General features: G+C 32.5%; 1 protein-coding gene across 3 annotated transcripts in view; it reads right to left on the bottom strand.

Annotated features, from left to right (window-relative positions):
- The window catches only part of LOC139512127 (spore coat protein YeeK-like), a 10,374-nt gene extending 3,090 nt beyond the window's left edge, over positions 1–7,284 (bottom strand). The window contains exon 1 of one of the 3 annotated variants that reach the window (XR_011662170.1): positions 7,045–7,281. The gene's annotated coding sequence lies outside the window, so the exon portion shown is untranslated. Of the gene's footprint in view, positions 1–7,038 lie in introns of all 3 variants that reach the window. The other 2 variants (XM_071299522.1, XM_071299521.1) reach the window with 2 other exon arrangements.
- Positions 7,285–18,630: the final 11,346 nt, after the last annotated feature.

The raw sequence follows: 18,630 nt of genomic DNA, 5'->3' as shown, positions 1-18,630 counted from the left end.
CCTTTTTCACGACTTCTGAAATGTCTTCGCTAAATTCGTTTTGAATTGTGACGGTATCAACTTTGTGTTAAACCCAGATTTTTGTGAAACCTATTTTTTTTTCAATTTACATATGTGTTTCGATTTTTAGTAAAGGCCATTTTGCACAACCCGACCAATTGAGTTTTTATCCATTTTTATACAGAATACATTTCAAAAGTTTTTTAACTGAGGGAGCTACCATTTGATTTTTATGGGGGGGGGGGGGGGGGGGGGGTTGGCTAGGATGAAATTTAAAAAAAAAAAGGCAGGACAGGATTTTGAGTTAAAAAAAAAGGCAGGATGAGTAACTTGGCAAAAAAAAAGGCAGGATGACAATTGTTGGAAAAAAGTCAGGATAAGCTAAGAAAAAAAAAAAGGCAGGACCGAATGGCCTGAAAAATAAAAAGGCAGGACAGGGATTACAACTAAAAAAAAAAATGCAGGACAAAATTTTCATCCTAGTCCCCCCCCCCCCCCCCCCCCCCCCCCCCCCCCGCATAAAAATCAAATGGTAGCTCCCTGAAATGAATATAAAAAAAATCATAAATGCCTTTCTTTTATTTCTTGTATTTTTAAAGAATTTTAAATCAAAAACGGGTAGATACATGTAAATTCTAAGAGATTTAAGACTGTGTACATATTGTGATGTACTAGTTGGTGAGTTCCATTTCTTGTTTTAAATGTAAATAAATGAAAAATTAAGAAAAGATTTTTTTAGTTGAAAATAAATATAATAACTTACACGATAAAGATAAATCAAAACATAAAAATATCGTCAATCCTTAAACAAAACAAGACACTAACAAATTATGCTCCTCTTAAAAAAACCAGTTAGACTGAGGGCAGGGAGTCCTTGATATTATTTGAATCTCTTATATACATGTATAAACTATTGGGCGATAGAACAAATACATTAAAGTTTATCATCGCAATGCCCTTCAAGTTTGGTGAACTGCAACATCCTTTGTATAGGTAAACACGTGTTTCCAATTCAAATTTATGCTAAAAGTAACACATTTTATAATACTTGATTCAATTGTTATTTGTCATAATACTTTGGGAATCAAAGTGACATTTAGTCTGGAAATATGATTACAACTATGAACAATGTTAAAAGTGTTTTCATTTTGTTACTTGTGACGTTTTATTATGGTAAGTTACTTATCTCTAAATGAGCAAAAACCTACTCGATGGTCTTGTGGTATCGTATTCGCTTCTATTCGGGGAGGTTCGTGGGTTCGAACCCAAACCGAGTAAAACCAAAGACTTTAAAAATTATATTTGCTGCTTCTCCGCTAAGCAAGCGGCATGAAGGTTAAATTCCATTTTGTTGTTAAAAAAAATGCTAAAAAAAATATAAAAAAATCCACAGCCTTTCCCTTCCTCTCATATATTTGACAATTCGGTGCTCAATTGATAAAGGGTTATTGCATGTAGTGATAGCAACGATTTCCATAAGACAAGTTAAAATAACAATGTTGGTTAAAAAAGAATCATATAGACTTCAAGGGTGATCGTGACTCACCAGGTCCGAGACCACAATTATTTCGTAGTGCATTTCTTTTAGAACATAAATAAAAATTATAAAAATCCCACCCGCGCTTTCTCAATGAATTTTTACAGTGTGTTGTACTACTTTTGGGACAATTTATATCAAAATTATAGAAAACTTCATCGGCTCTTAACTCAAAATATGGACAATTTTATGTTTATGGCGTCTGGAAATCTTTTGACAGCTTCCGAAGTGCTAATTTTTAACCTTTTTCAGCTGGATCAAATCACCACACTAGGGACTACAACAAAAAATCAAGGGACGAAAATTGTGGTCGCGGACCACCATGAGGCTTATTGAATTGTAAAAAACGTTAGGGATTTTGTGTAGACAATAAACACTAACAGATAATGGACAAACAAGTGAGTTCGTAATTTATGTTTACAAATTTATAACAAAAAAAATCTTTGTAATAAAAGCTCTAGTTTTTTTTTAGATGTTGGCTTTATTTGCATCAAATTCCATTTTCTATTAAATGCAATGAAATTTAACAATAAACAGTATTGCTTCAAACATCGTTTCCCTTTGGTATATGTACGAAATGACAAATTCATCTTGTTCATTTTGTTCTGCATAATTACTGTTTCGATATTGAAGCACTTTGAAAAAATTCGTTATACACATGACTGATCTGCTCGGAATCACTATAATTTGTCAGGTTTGTGTGATTTGTATTCCTTTGTACCGTGAACAAGCGCGTTAAATATTTGACTCAACGTGTCGGTCACGTATACTAGTAAGCTTAGGGTTTAAATTCATATCGCATTAACAATTTCTCATCCTTAAAATGTATTTAATTTTGCTGGATGAATGATATCCATTCGATATCACCATCATCAAAGAGAGCAACTTCATGACTTTGATTAAATGATTGGGAATCATGATTTGTTTAGGCAAGTACTTGATTGGATATTGAATTTTTGCCTTGTGTGTTCATTTTCTAAATTTTCACCAAATTTATTCGAAACTTTGATATTTTTGATTTCAGGGGTGCTACATGTACCTTTTATCCCGCGGTGCTCCTTCACAAATTTATATCTTTATCTGAATTATGGAATATCCAACATAAATTATGCAACAGAAAGTCAGGCTAAAAGGCGCTTAATGAATCAGGTTTTTTGTACAAACGAAAACAGAAACATAACTAAGGCGCAATTTGACAGTGAAACACTCGCATGGAACATTGGCATTTCATTTTAAAGAAATCTTGAGAAACGCTATATCACATTACATATTCATAAAAAAAAACCAAGAACGTTATGTAGTATTATGAAAAATTTAGTAAGTTGCAGTCTGATTAAAAACAAATATAGACCTAATGTATGCAGCTACTTTACATTAATAGTTAGCGGAATACTTATATACTACTAGTTCAAAAAGTTTTAACTTGTTGGTTGGCAAGCGTTCCTTTCTAAAAGATTGGGATTAATGTCGTCAAATCAGTGAAAACTGTACAAATATAAGAAAGTAAAGGGTGGCAGGTAGATGAAACTTACATAAATGAAGAGATAAATGAAATGAACAAATTGATGCATGATTTATATAGACCCAAGACCGTCAGTCGGCTCCACGAGCAACGAAGCAGCGCATCAATTTTGGACGGGAAAATGTCCACATTTTGATATGGGACGAGCTCTAACGGGACGAGCTCTAACGTCCCACGGCCCAAGCTTGTCTGGCAAAACAGACGTTGGACGTCTGAGTAATATCGGACTACTCGCCGTGGTTTTCCACTCAGTTTTGATTTAAAAAAAATAAAATTTGAAAAAGTAATATTATCAAAATGATGTTTATTCGAGCGAACGAATGTCTTGTGAGAAGACAGTTTTTGTTGGGTTTGTACCATGAACGATGGTTATTTCGTCGAAAATTACCGCCATTTTAATTTAAAATTCGCCATCTTTTATTGAAGTTAACAATAATACATTATGTTTCAGGAGAGGGATTTTGTGCTTTTACCTGTAACAGGCAAAACAAGACATTTACAGACGAACCAGCTCAGACTACTCAGTTTAGTTTTAGTCATGAAAATCCCAATATTTTCACAGAGACCAATATAAAAACAGATGGATCAACCATAGATCAGTTCTGCATTCAAAGAAAAAAAATGTTTAGCCTCTCCCTATGAGGGATCTAGATGGGGTTTGTCGAATAGTCAATAATACGCCAAAATATAATGAATACAAAATATCTGCTTTTGGTGTAATACCACCATTAATTTTCCCTATTAGTCTTTGTTAAATTTGCACTTTTCAAAAAATTGTGCAGAATTTACCTTTGTTTCAAATAAAGAAATTCTTCACATGAGTAAAGTTTTATCCTGTCAGTACTACTTAATATTTTATTAATTGCATATAAAAAATAATTATTACTTGAGGTTAAATAATCAAATTTGCATCTCTATCTGTGTTCAAGCTTTATTAACCATGTAACATCACGTTTCAAAATATTTTATAGAGATATCAAATAAAAAAAAATAGTGGTGCTTAGAAACACCCAAGTTATATGTTTATGTCAATGACAAAGACCATATCAACAAGTCTCTGGAAACACACAAGTTCCCAGTGACATAGACCATACCCACATCTCTCTTGAAATACACAAGTTCCCAGTGACATAGACCATATCCACAAGTCTCTTGAAATACACAAGTTACCAGTGACAAAGACCATATCCACAGTCTCTGGAAATATACAAGTTCCCAGTTACAAAGACCATATCCACAAGTTTCTTGAAATACACACGTTCCCAGTGACAAAGACTATATCCACACGTCTCTGGAAATACACAAGTTCCGTGTGACAAAGACTATATCCACAAGTCTCTTGAAATACACCAGTTCCCAGTGACAAAGACCATATCCACAAGTCTCTTGAAATACACAAGTTCCCAGTGACAAAGACCATATCCACAAGTCTCTTGAAATACACAAGTTCCCAGTGACAAAGACCATATCCACAAGTCTCTTGAAATACACAAGTTCCCAGTGACAAAGACCATATCCACAAGTCTCTTGAAATACACAAGTTCCCAGTGACAAAGACCATATCCACAAGTCTCTTGAAATACACAATTTACCAGCGACAAAGACCATATCCACAAGTCTCTTGAAATACACAAGTTCCCAGTGACAAAGACCATATCCACAAGTCTCTTAAAATATACAAGTTCCCAGTGACAAAGACCATATCCACAAGTCTCTTGAAATACACAAGTTCCCAGTGACAAAGACCATATCCACAAGTCTCTTGAAATACACAAGTTCCCAGTGACAAAGACCATATCCACAAGTCTCTTGAAATACACAAGTTCCCAGTGACAAAGACCATATCCACAAGTCTCTTGAAATACACAATTTACCAGCGACAAAGACCATACCCACAAGTCTCTTGAAATACACAAGTTCCCAGTGACAAAGACCATATCCACAAGTCTCTTGAAATACACAAGTTCCCAGTGACAAAGACCATATCCACAAGTCTCTTGAAATACACAATTTACCAGCGACAAAGACCATATCCACAAGTCTCTTGAAATACACAAGTTCCCAGTGACAAAGACCATATTCACAAGTCTCTTGAAATACACAAGTTCCCAGTGACAAAGACCATATCCACAAGTCTCTTTAAATACACAAGTTCCCAGTGACTAAGGCCATCCCCACAAGTCTCTTGAAATACACAATTTACCAGCGACAAAGACCATATCCACAAGTCTCTTGAAATACACAAGTTCCCAGTGACAAAGACCATATCCACAAGTCTCTTGAAATACACAAGTTCCCAGTGACTAAGGCCATACCACAAGTCTCTTGAAATACACAATTTACCAGCGACAAAGACCATATCCACAAGTCTCTTGAAATACACAAGTTCCTAGTGACAAAGACCATATCCACAGCCGCAGGCTGCTTGAAAAGGTCAGAAACTCTTGACCTTATTTTGCTTCGTATATGCATGACCGAACAACTCTGATGAATTCAAAGTGTCCAGTTATATGGTTTTTCAGGCTCGAGCATCTTCTGGCATAGTCCTCGACTGCATTGTACTGTAACCTGAAGTTAAGGTTCCATATACTTGGTTTTTGATTTCAATATATAGGGCCTAAATGAAAATGAAAATAAACTACCGAAGAAAATTAAATATTCTTCTAAAAAAACATGTTTCACCTACCCCCCCCCCCCCCCCCCCCCCCACCCTCACCCCCGCCCCAACCCCGCCCCCGCAATTTTGCACCTGTCCCTAGTCAGGAGCCTCTGGCCTTTGTTAGTCTTGTGATTTAAAATTTTGGTTTCTTGTGTATAATTCGGAGTTTAGTATGACGTCCATTATCACTGAACTAGTATACATATTTGATTAGGGGCCCGCTGAAGGACGCCTTCGGGTGAGGGAATTTCTTGCTACATTAAAGACCCATTGGTGACCTTCGGCTGTTGTCTGCTCTATGGTCGGATTGTTGTCTCTTTGACACATTCCACATTTCCATTCTTAATGTTATTCTACCTAAATGTCTAAAACCTTTTCAAAGGATGGGGATTAAAGTTGCACATCAGCGCCAAAAGATGCTTATAGAACACAATCTTGATTTCTAAATATACAATTGTAACAAGCTATGGACTGCTTCGCTCTACACTAATTTGAGGTTATATTTGTGCATGTGGTTGCTAAATTAGTATTGGAAATGTGGTATTATTAAATGTTGATTGATATAAAATTAAAATGGATGTACTTTAAGAGTGCGCGTTTTTAACTCCCCTGCTTAAAAAAAATTCTTGTTGAAAATTAAAATAATTATAAATTTAGACACGACTCTTGCCTTTGGGTGTCCCTTTCTTGAGGTGTGCCTATATATATAGTCTGAAGTTATAAAATACAGATAATGCATTTTTGTAAACATCGTATAGGAACATGGTTTAGCAAAGGAAATCGTTCAAATTGCAGAGTAACAAAGCAATTAAACAATAATATTAATAATTGATATTTCAATATTGAATTTATCTGTGACATGTATGCATAATAAAACGAACATGAATTAATGACAGTTGATCGGAACTGAAATACACATAGTTAATTTTCCGGCATTTGATGTCTTATCCTGGACGAAAAAAGTCTGTAATTCTTGATCTCATTTAAGGGAAAACGGTACTATTTATTCTGCCATAGGCGACAATACTAACATTTTCTAATTTTACCACCTTTTATAATAAAAACCTGGATAAAACAGTTATGTGTGGTGTTAGTACTTTATTACTCTATCTTAAAAATTGAAGCCAAATAGTATCATGACCAATTTCCAACGGAGCTTGTTTATGTTATCCATGCCCACCGTCATTTTGCAGCAAATTTATAAAATTTTGAAAGCCTTTTCGAATAATTCTCTAGAAAATATTTCAATAGGTTTTAAAATTTATATTGTAAATATAAACATTGCAGTTATTCATAGATAAATAAAAAAATATATTGTACCCTTACATCCAATCACGGCGCTCCTAAGTTGACTTCCTTCGCCTGTCTTGGGTACACAAAAGGCCAACCTAATGCTAGGAAAATGTGATCCTACCGTTTTCCCTTAAGCCAATAACTGTTGTTGTATCCCAGCCTCATTATAATGCAACGGTGAACCGATCAGAAGCTATACGTGATACGTAAGTTATTCAAGATGGCGTGTATTTCTACTGAAACTAATAGCTCCGCACCGTGTTGCGAAGCAATAAGTGACATAATCATGTAAATATGAATATTATATTAACACAGTTATGAATACATTCTTGCACCAGTGTGACCTTGGTTTCAAGCTATCCTTCAACATTTTAGTAAACAAAGTCATTATCCTCAATCTAAAACTTGTACAACGAATCAACATGTACATATACAATGACTGTTTATACAGTTTGCTTACTTCATGATTAGTTTGTATGCAGTTGTTCTACCATAGAGCAGAATTTTACAATTTTATTTTTAGAATAGTTTTTGCCTGCTCTGTGTAGTGATTTATGTTATTTTCTTGAAATCTGCATTAATGTTTCTATCAAAAGTTCAATGAATATGTAGTTTGTTTTTTGTTAAAATGTTGAGAATATTTTAAAGTTCATTTTTATAACTGGTATATTTTTAAATTAATAGTTGTGTTTAGAAACTAATCACAACTGGTTATTGTTATCTAGCTGACTATTGGTTAGTTACGTCTTTTGCTTTTGAACGTAGAAAACTGATAAAACTAATGTTTAATCTATGTAAAAAGAAAATGAACAAAAACACATTACTCGGGGCAGGCACATACATACATACAGAATTTGGCGGGGTCAAACGTGTTAAAGGAACCCCAGTATCCCATAACCTGGGACAGCGGTGTAACAATATAGCATTAGAATGAACTAAAAAAACAGTTGATGGATACAAATAGAAATAAATTTAACAAATTGTATATCCAGATAAGTCCAGATATTAAGAGTACTCGCAGTTACTTACATCTACATGTACATGTACTAACAACTTATGAAATTTAAAGAACAATCTTGCATCTTAGACTAAATTATATATCAATCAGTACACATCCAATAATTTACGGATTTAGTGTAAAGATGTATAAAAATTGTCGGAGAAAAACATGACCTTGTGCAATTTCAAGAAAAAGGTATCGGCAGATTTGTAAATCCATGAATGTGCATATTGTGTATATAACAATAATATTTAGTTTGCTTTTAATTTACTGATCACAAAATCAATATTAATACAAATAATAACAATATTCAAAGAGTTAATTAACAATAGGTAACCTTTTAGAATAAAGGCTAGAAAGATTTACAGAATCGTTTCTAAATTTCCGAGCGCGGTAAACAACATCTCCGTAAAAAAATAGAATGTGTTATCCCGTTTGAAATAAGTTTTCTACTTGTACAACCAAACTTCAAAACTAAATCATATCTTTGGAAGAATTTAGTAAATGTTTAAAGTAATATGTGGTAACGAAATCTCTGGATTTATAATTTACCCTTTTAAAAATCTGACTCAGACAAAAAACTATAACCCCTTCCTTGAAGCTAAGTGGTGGCTTCCTTATACATAGATTTTTTTATAAAACGTTTTTTGTCTCTCGGTCCTGATATTGTTTCTGATTTTGCTTGGTGTAATGAGTTTTGACACCCATTGTATAACTTTTTTTCCTGGGTTCTCGATGCTAATCAAATTTTATAATTATTATCTTTAATTTCAGGAGAAACAATGGGACTCACGATGAATATATGTGTACAAAATATACTGTTTACAAATTACAACCCGACATAACATGATGTCCTACATTACATGATTAAGTAAGTCAATTGTTAATTGCAATCTTGTGTCTTGAAAAAATATCATATTGATAACGTTTAAAACACATTTATTTAAGAGCCAATGTCAATCATTTGTTTTCGAATCTGGATTAATTACTCAAACTCCTTCAGTCTTAAACTGCTAATTTTTATGCAAGTTGAAACGTTGATTCATATACGTCAGACTCAGTTCAGGTTTTAAAATTTCTTCATGGAATTTCCGAATCCTGACGGAAATATTAGAAATGCAATTCTAAGGATGAACCAAACTGAAATTTTGACGGGTTTTGACAAAATTTGAATAATTATAAGCAACATCTGTTAGTAAGAAGTTATTGCACGTATTCATAGTGTTTTTGATACGAATTGATTAATTTGTTTAATAAAATTGAAAATGGAAATGGGGAATGTGTCAAAGAGACAACAACCCGCCCAAATAAAAAAACAACAGCAGAGGGTCACCAACAGGTCTTCAATGTAACGAGAAATTCCCGCACCCGGAGGCGTCCTTCAGCTGGCCCCTAAACAAATATATACTAGTCCAGTGATAATGAACGCCATACTAATTTCCAAATTGTACACAAGAAACTAAAATTAAAATAATACAAGACTAACAAAGGCCAGAGGCTCCTGACTTGGGACAGGCGCAAAAATGCGGCGGGGTTAAACATGTTTGTGAGATCTCAACCCTCCCCCTATACCTCTAACCAATGTTGTAAAGTAAACGCATAACAATACGCACATTAAAATTCAGTTCAAGAGAAATCCGAGTCTGATGTCAGAAGATGTAACCAAAGAAAATAAACAAAATGACAATAATACATAAATAATAACAGACTACTAGCAGTTAACTGACATGCCAGCTCCAGACTTCAACTAAACTGACTGAAAGATTATGATTTCATCATATGAACATCAGGCACAATCCTTCCCGTTAGGGGTTTAGTATCATACCATCATAACATATATGAGAAGAACATAACCCGTGTCATGCCAACAACTGTTTTTAGAATAAATGTGTTTAGTTCCGATGCAAAGACCTTATCAATGACTCAATATTAACGCCAAAATATGCAATCTTTAATGACTTGACAACAGTATCGTAATTACAGACCTTCTAAAATTCAAACTGACCATTATTCCGTGCGTTCATCGTGTATCGTGCGTGTTGCGTGCGTGCATCGTGCGTGTATCGTGCGTGTACCAATCGTGCGTTCATCATTCATCGTTCCGTGTATTTTCCGTGTAACGTGCGTGCATCGTGTATTCTTAATCGTGTATCGTGCGTGTATCGTGCGTGTAACGTGCGCTCATCAATCATTCATTCTTTACCGTGTATCGTGCGTGTATCGTGCGTTCATCAATCATTCATTCTTAACCGTGTATCGTGCGTTCGTCAATCGTGTATAATTGTGTATCAGATAACGTGCATTTGACAAACGTTCATCTCTAATTGTGTTACGTTCATACATTGCGGGTTTTTTTTTATATAATAGTCGGTTATAGAGCTCACCAAAGCTTATATTTTTTCTCACGGTTAAAGTATATATATATGTTCCGACTTTAAATAAAATTTACAGTCATACTTACTTTCTTGTGAACACTTAATTAACTTCATCGTACATAACGTTCATTATTCAATTCAATTCAAATCAAATCTTTATGACTTTTTGTGTAAATATTTTATCATCTGTGAATATTTCGTGGTTTTTCAGTGAATCTTGGCTGGGACTGACGCATTTTGATATAATTACATGTTGTACGTAAAAACAATAACATGATATTGACATTTCTACGACAGAAGAGTTAAAATTGGAATTTCTATTCAACTGAGCGAAATATACTGTTGACCAACTGTTATTTGTTAAAAATATTCTGTCAATCAAAAACAAAAGTGCTTTCGCCAAATTTAGATGTGGGGTAGCTCCACTAAAAAAATAGAAACTGGAAAGTATGAAAGAAAAAAAGTCCACGAGATGACATGTGTTGTAGCTCTACTATTGAAGATGAACTTCATGTCATTCTAAAATGCCCATTACATGTAGTTTTAAGACAAATATTATACATTTTAATGAACATTTTAACCTTTAATTACCAGATAGCAAAAATTTTATATTTTCATTTAATAACGGCAATGTTACTGCTATAGTCGCCAAAAACACCAACAATATTTTATTGGAAAAAAAAACTATACAAATCCTTGGTTGAACTAGGCTAGATTATAATTCTTTGCTTATTTGCTACTTAGATATTTTCAAATATTTAAGTTTTGGTAAATGTCATTATAAATATCATTTTTGTCTTAGTTTCTGATGGTCACATGCACGTAATGTTATTACATTGAGAAAATGCAATATACAAGATTGTTGGGTAAATGTGGATTGCGGATTAAAATGTTAAATGTCAAACTTGAATTAACAAATTAAACTCGGAGGCGAATTAACACGAATATGTATGTTCTCTTCAACAGTGTTTGAATTCTCTGTTCTGAATTTCATTTAAACCAGAGACATATAATTATTATATATAAATATTGTATTATATGTCTCTGTTTAAACTAAGCTAATTATGTTTTGTGGAAAATTGAATAAAAATAAACATTATACATGTATGTACTTTAAGGCATTATTTTAATTAAACAATTATAAGATCAGGGAAATATAGCATGTATTCCTTCAGAAGGATTTTAAATTGAGGAACTTTTAAAACTTGAAATTGAATTTGCAAGTTTAAGATATAATCTTGTTTTTATTTTTATTTTTTTTTATGATAAAATAGTTAAAAATATGGTATTATCATAACAAGTCTTTATTTGAATGGAATAAACATGGAACACTTTCACGGATTCATTTTTCATTGTGTTCATGGTTGCCTATCAATGACACCGTTTTTAATGTATGTCTAAAAGATTATTATCCGGGGGAAAAAATCCCAATAGCACGTTGTTAACTAGGTTGGTCCCCTGCGTAAAACATTCAGTATGACTTCGGAATATACAAATATTAAGGTATTGTCAAGAATTTCAATGACGGCCGGGAAACAGACTAGTGGTTAACCTTCTATGATTATTAAAGAATGACGGATGTTTTATTTCGGTACGTCTAAACACTGCTAAGAATTCCTTGGTGCACTAAGGCCTTGACTATACAATGCCACTAAGGACTAAAAGGAGTGCTGTTCTATGTATTATTTTTATATATATCATTCTAGAGATTGATATTTAATGCTTAAATTTCAAATTTTACAGACAAAAATCATAAATAAACGAGATGTTCAACATTATTTAGACACGTGCCGGTTTTTCTTTGATATGCCGAAAATCAATGAACCGATTGACACGTGCCAAATAACATAACAACTGATTAAACAATCACGATCTTTTTATTTTAAGTAATTTAAAACAATTGTATCGAAAAGATTTATGCTTCAAATATTTATAATTATATGTGTTGTTCTTATTCAAAATGATAAAAAGGACAAATAATTTTGCTGTTGCTTTATTTCTTTCCCAACAAAATTGTTTGCCATAGGAGCACGACTTTGATGTGCGCTAACTTATAAGTAAGAGTTTGGTCAGCTTGTTAAAATGTTTATGTAAGATATACGAAGACAAAAGGAATATATATATTTATAAGTGTTTTGTTTTTTATTTTAATTCCGACAAAGACGCGTTTATATATCTTTATTCTCAATAAACCATATACATAGGTATTATTATGTTTATTATATATACAAATGGTTTCACTAAAAATATGAGTACATTCCGAAAACCATCATAAGAAACAACTATGTAAAGTTTCATGAAATGGATTTATAAGCGGTTCTATTTATCATTTGTGTAAATATTTATCATATTAATTTGTATTTCACACATGCTATATCTTATATATGTAATATATATTATTGTAATATCTTCTCTGTAACTATGTAACTATGTATTTGGTTTATGAGAATAAAGATCATTCATTCATAAAGTTACAGTGCGACATGTGGACGCCCGGCAGACGGACGGACGCCGGAAATTTGTATACCATAATACGTCCCGTCAAAATGTTAACGGGCGTATAAATAAAGCGTAGTGCGCCCGTATGTCAGAAGGAAATCTGATTTGTATGTTTTTTGTCGAGTCTTCAACTTTAGTCGAAAAAGCGAGACTTAGCGATCCTACATTCCGTCGGCGTCGGCGGCGTCTACAAATATTCACTCTGTGGTTAAAGTTTTTGAAATTAATAACCGTTTCTTAAACTATCCTGTATTTCTAACATAACTTGGAAAAAAGCTTGTTTATGATCATAAGATAGTATCCAGAAGTTTTTAAACATTTATTAGAATCATAAACTGTCCTGGGTTTTTACCAAACTTGGACAGAAGCTTCTTTCAATCAAAAGATAGCATAGTATTTTATTGATTTATTTCCTCATTTTTTGTTGAGCCTGAAATTAACAGAAAGAATAGGCGAGACACTGGGTTCCGCGGAACCCTTACGATTTTTTTTTAACAAATTGTCTGTTTAACATATTGTATGAGATAATTTATGAAATAATAACTGTGGTTTGTTCATTACTCACTGTTGAAGGCCGTATGGTGACTTATGGTGAAAACTTCTGTGTCATTTTATTTCTTGCGATGAGTTGTCTCATCCCCAATCATACCACATCTTTTTCTTGTTATTAAAACTTTTAACACGTACTTTCAAAAACTTAAAGAACGATTGTACGAATATGTATTGAAATCTCGTAACCAGCCTCAACATGTTCATTTGTGGACAAGTATCATTTGCGAATCTATAAAACACGTATTCGAAATGGTGATTAACTTGAAACCACAAAGTATACCAAAATTTGTGAAAACGCTACACGAACAAGTCAAGCGGACGACGGACGACGACGAAGTGATACCAATGTACGAACACAAAATTTGTATGCGGTCTTGGAAAAACCGACATTAGATATATTGTTCTGTTGACAAATTTATTATTTACATGAAATATTTACAAAACACACTTAAGAAAATACTTCTTCGTTCTGAAATTTTTTTTCCAGCAACATTCATTTATTAGTATCCAACTTTACCGATCTTGTCGATTAAACGTTAACACAACAGATAGGAGGATTCCCGTGTAATCAGTTATGTAATTTGACACGTGTAAAACGGTTCATTGATTTTCGGCATATCAAAGAAAAACAGGCACGTGTCTTAATAATATCGAATATCTTGTTTATTCATTATTATTTTTCTATAAAATTTGAAAATTATGCATTAAATATCCCATAATATGAAAAGAAATTACATGTAACAAAATCCCATCTAGTACTTAGTGTCAAGTTATACGTTCTTAGTGCACTAAGGACTCCTTATCAGTGTTTAGACCCACCCGTGGTTTTTTTACCATGGGGTGTTTTTTATTCTGTTACTGAGGAAATTTTTTATTCTTTGTGAATCCATATGACAAAGACTCTGTTAAGGATAAATTTTGTCTCGTAGAACAATCGGTAGTTTTTTCCATTTTTTGTTCATTTTTATCGGATATAAAAGATTGAAAAATACAAACAATTAATTGAAGTTTCGTATTCATCTATCAAGACCAAGCAATTTTGTATTAGTATACAGGTTTGCCTTGGTTTTATAGCTCAAAACGGTATCACTCATTTTGCTTTACATCGGATTGAATAATGAAATAATAGCTCAGCACACTTCGGCGCAGACCAGTACACTTTGGTGCAATGGTGTGCGATGGTTTATATAACGCGGGATACCTCAATTAAAGTCTACATATGTGCAATTATTATGAGCAGTATGTTCGTTTCAATGTCAGTATATAAAGCATTTACTATAGTGTTATTGTCTATGGATGTTATAGTTCAAGTTGTTGCGTACTAATTGAGAGATCGTCCTATTTGATGTTTTGCATGTGGAAATCATTCTTGCTTCTACATGTATCCTTACTTAATTTGTTCTTCTAATGAGATCCTCATTTACCATTATTTTATCATAAGAATAGTGTGTGGACCCGTATGTATTTAGGAAATGATACTCAATCGTACGTAAAAACAAATCTTTCGTATATTTCCCGTTTCACAGTCCTACATGTATATTGAATTTTAATCACAACTCAGTAAGTTGATACCAGCGCGGGGTACATGTATGCTTAAACCTCTTATTCTAGATGTCAGGTAACTTTCTTGTGTTTATGTTCATATGCTGGATTGCTGTCTGATTGACGAATACCGGTCATTTTATATAATATATAGATTTTTTTTTTAATTTGTTTTTTAGGGATGCACCCAGTTGCACCTTTTCATTTAAGATACATTTCCGTGACGTAACCTCGAAAGATCCGTTTAGAGATTTTCTGAAAATACAATGGTTTTTGCCTTATTCAAAACTAAAACATTAGCAAATATAACTGGTGGCCTTCGGCTGTTAACTGTTCTTTTCGGGTTGTTGTCTCTTTGACATATTTTCGATTTTTATTCTTAATTTTAAAATAATTTAAAATATGATTAACAATTGTCAGTTCAAAATACATTTAACAAGTCAGTGCGTTGATACAGGTTACATTCTACTGAATTTACTTTATCCGTTATTATTACGTAACATATATATTATATAAGTCCTGTGTCCCGGTGGAAATAACGGGCCCGTAATAACAATATGTGATTTGCATGTCAGGTGAAAGTGACAACGGGTGGGTATGTATACTAAACTGTTTATCGTCTTCCAATATACATGAGGGTGTGGATGGGGGTTTATAGAAGGAAATTATAGACAAAAAATAAAGAATACAGAAAATAATCAGACAAATATATAGAAAAAGAAAATGATGAGGTACTAGAAATGAATATATGGAATAAAGAATGATCGGCAACAGGTAAAATGAATTATAGAACAAATTTGCCAAAAATTATAGAATACAGAAATAATGAATCCCCATTCAGACCCTCATGATCAAACATTTAAAGCTTTAGGAAAATTATGAGCATGCGATACAGTTTTAGACCGACAGTGATTTTTTTTTACAAAATCAATCTGTACATGTGTATATGTGCTAAAAATTATATCTTCATGTGCTAAATTTAAAAGACAAATGGGTTTTAATTATTCGACATTTACTTAATATTTCGGTTTCTTGGACCTTTCTGTCTTTTGAGCAGACACCCTTAACATTTTATGTTTCAAAATATAAAGATATGCAGATTTCGGTAAAGAGATAAGGAATATCTTCGTTACAAAATTGGGTTCTTACTACATAAATTTTGTGTTACAATTCTTTGTTAATAATTGATTTTTGTTAAAAGAAATTGATTTAAGAAAAAACGGTATTTTTGTTGAATATTTATCTAGTTAAAAAAAGTGGTTAATTTCTTCATAATAGCTGGAAAAAAATCTCCGTACGGTATGACTATCAAGCCACATGTTATTTCTAAAAAAGAAGGACATATTCTCTTAAGCTAATGGTTAAATCTCGAAAAAATGCATCTTTTCCCGATATTTCACAGTTTGACGTCGCGCAAAATAACATTTACGGCATCAATTTTTAATGTGTCGATAAAAAGAACGAATTCTTCAATTATTAAGTAAATAAATTTCTGTCAAAAATCATTATATAGGAAACTATTATTCAGGTCATATAATATGTGACAAGACTGAATTAAAATACTAATTCAATGTCATGCAATAAGGTTTAAGTGCTTAAAGTTTTTAGAAGAAAGAGTTTAATGTCTACTTTTTAAGATTAATTCTGCGAATTGTTTTTGTCTGCAAAAACATCAAACAGAGAGATGAAGAGAATCACAACTAATTGAATAAATGGAGGATTGAAATGGAGAATGTGTCAAAGAAACAACAATCCGACCAAAGAGCAGAAAAAGGTGCGTCTAAACACGGCTAAGGACTCTTAAGTGCACTAATGAGTTATAATATGCTACTAAGGACTAAAAGGGGTACTGTACAATTTAAACAAATTTCCTATCTAGATAGAGATTGATATTTAATGCATATATTCAAATTTAATCAATAAAAGATCACAAATAATTATAATTGAACAATGCCTGTGCCGGTTTTCGTTAATTTTTCCGAAAATCGCTGAAATACAAGACACGTGTCAAAAACACTATTACCTTAAAAAATGAAAAAACAATTATTTGGATAAGAAAATTACCCTGACATTTAGATATATTTACCATAAAAATATGTTTTTAAATTTGAAAAAAAATCATTTAATATGCATGAGTAAATGAAAATATATAGAAAATTGTTAAGCTGTTTCGTTTTCAGGAAGGAAAATAATGTTTGCATCGAGAAAAATAGCCCCTCCCCTATAAATGATAATTAATTTACCTAAGTGGGGGCTTAAATTTGGACATCGATCGCGAGGCCTGACTGCTATAAACAACAGATTACGAACAGCAAACAGGGGATACACCAATTGATATGAAAGACAACGACGGACACGGACACAAAATGATTGCACTGAATGATTTCAACTACCATTGAGATCGATTTTTCAAATCTCCTTATCAAATTAGACATGCATTTTAAAAAACATTGGGATATCTATTACCGTTTGGTTTCAAATTGGAATTAAAAATTGCATTTTCCCAAAGAGTTCTAGGTAAAACCCCGAGAATCTCACCTCCTAGAAATTTAACGTGTCAGGATGTTTGAAAATATGTATGAATTTTTATACTTGAAATTGTATAAGGAATATAAACAAATTCAGTATGTTTACTGTACAAACAAACAACAGACACCAATTGTGTCTTATATTGTTTAATACATTTTTACTGGGAGCAAATATTGAAGTATTTGGTATTACAAATGTTTAAATTTTCTAATTATTTGGTACATTGTAAATGTCATTTTCTTAGCTAGTTCTAATAAATTTGTACGAATAAAATTTTTCTGAAAAAATAATATCTTTTGCTCTAAATTAACACATACGAATCTGATAACAATGGACAGTATATATATATAAGGAACATTGTAACTTGCATAAAAAAAAAGAGATTATGGTTGTTTAATCAGTTGTTATGTAAGTTCGCTCGTGTCAGTCGGATCAGTGATTTAATTGTCCTGTTGATAAGTATACATGTAGAGAACTACAAAAATTTGCAGTGCATGTTTACATAACAGAATCAATTAATTTCTGCTATGCTTGTAGTGAATACGAAAACAGCTTACAATACTTTTTTTTAGATATATACATATATAATCGTTTATAAAATTTATCCGTCAAAGTGAAAAAAAAATATATAACATGAAAATAAAAATACATTGATCATTCATTTATTGCAATCAATTATATCAAACATGTAGTAGAAATAATGTTTTAGAACCAGTCACTGTCTGTATATATAATGTGTCGGACATTGTATGCATAAAAATATAATTTAGATTTTTAACTGTATGAAATAAAATTAGTAAGTGTTTCGCGGAACACAATGTCTCGCCTTCTTTTGCCGTAAACTTGAACTCTCGGGCTGAACAAAATCAAGACACTATATTTTGATTGTTAGGAGCTTCTGTCCAAGTTCACAAATATTTCCGATACCTATAACATCGCCGACTTTAATTAAGTTATTTGAATCTGAGCTGTCAAACTAGCATATTATCTATTATGTTGGTATCGGCAAAACAGCAACAAGTATTGCCTTTAATTCAAATGCATATCAATTTTAAATACTATTCTAAATAAAATAGCTTTGAGAATCGTGTAAAAAGCGTTCGTTGTTCATTCGTCAATGAA

Source organism: Mytilus edulis, chromosome 2 (genome assembly GCF_963676685.1).
Source record: "Mytilus edulis chromosome 2, xbMytEdul2.2, whole genome shotgun sequence".
Lineage (NCBI taxonomy): Eukaryota > Metazoa > Mollusca > Bivalvia > Mytilida > Mytilidae > Mytilus > Mytilus edulis.
This window is presented reverse-complemented; position numbering and strand designations above follow the sequence as displayed.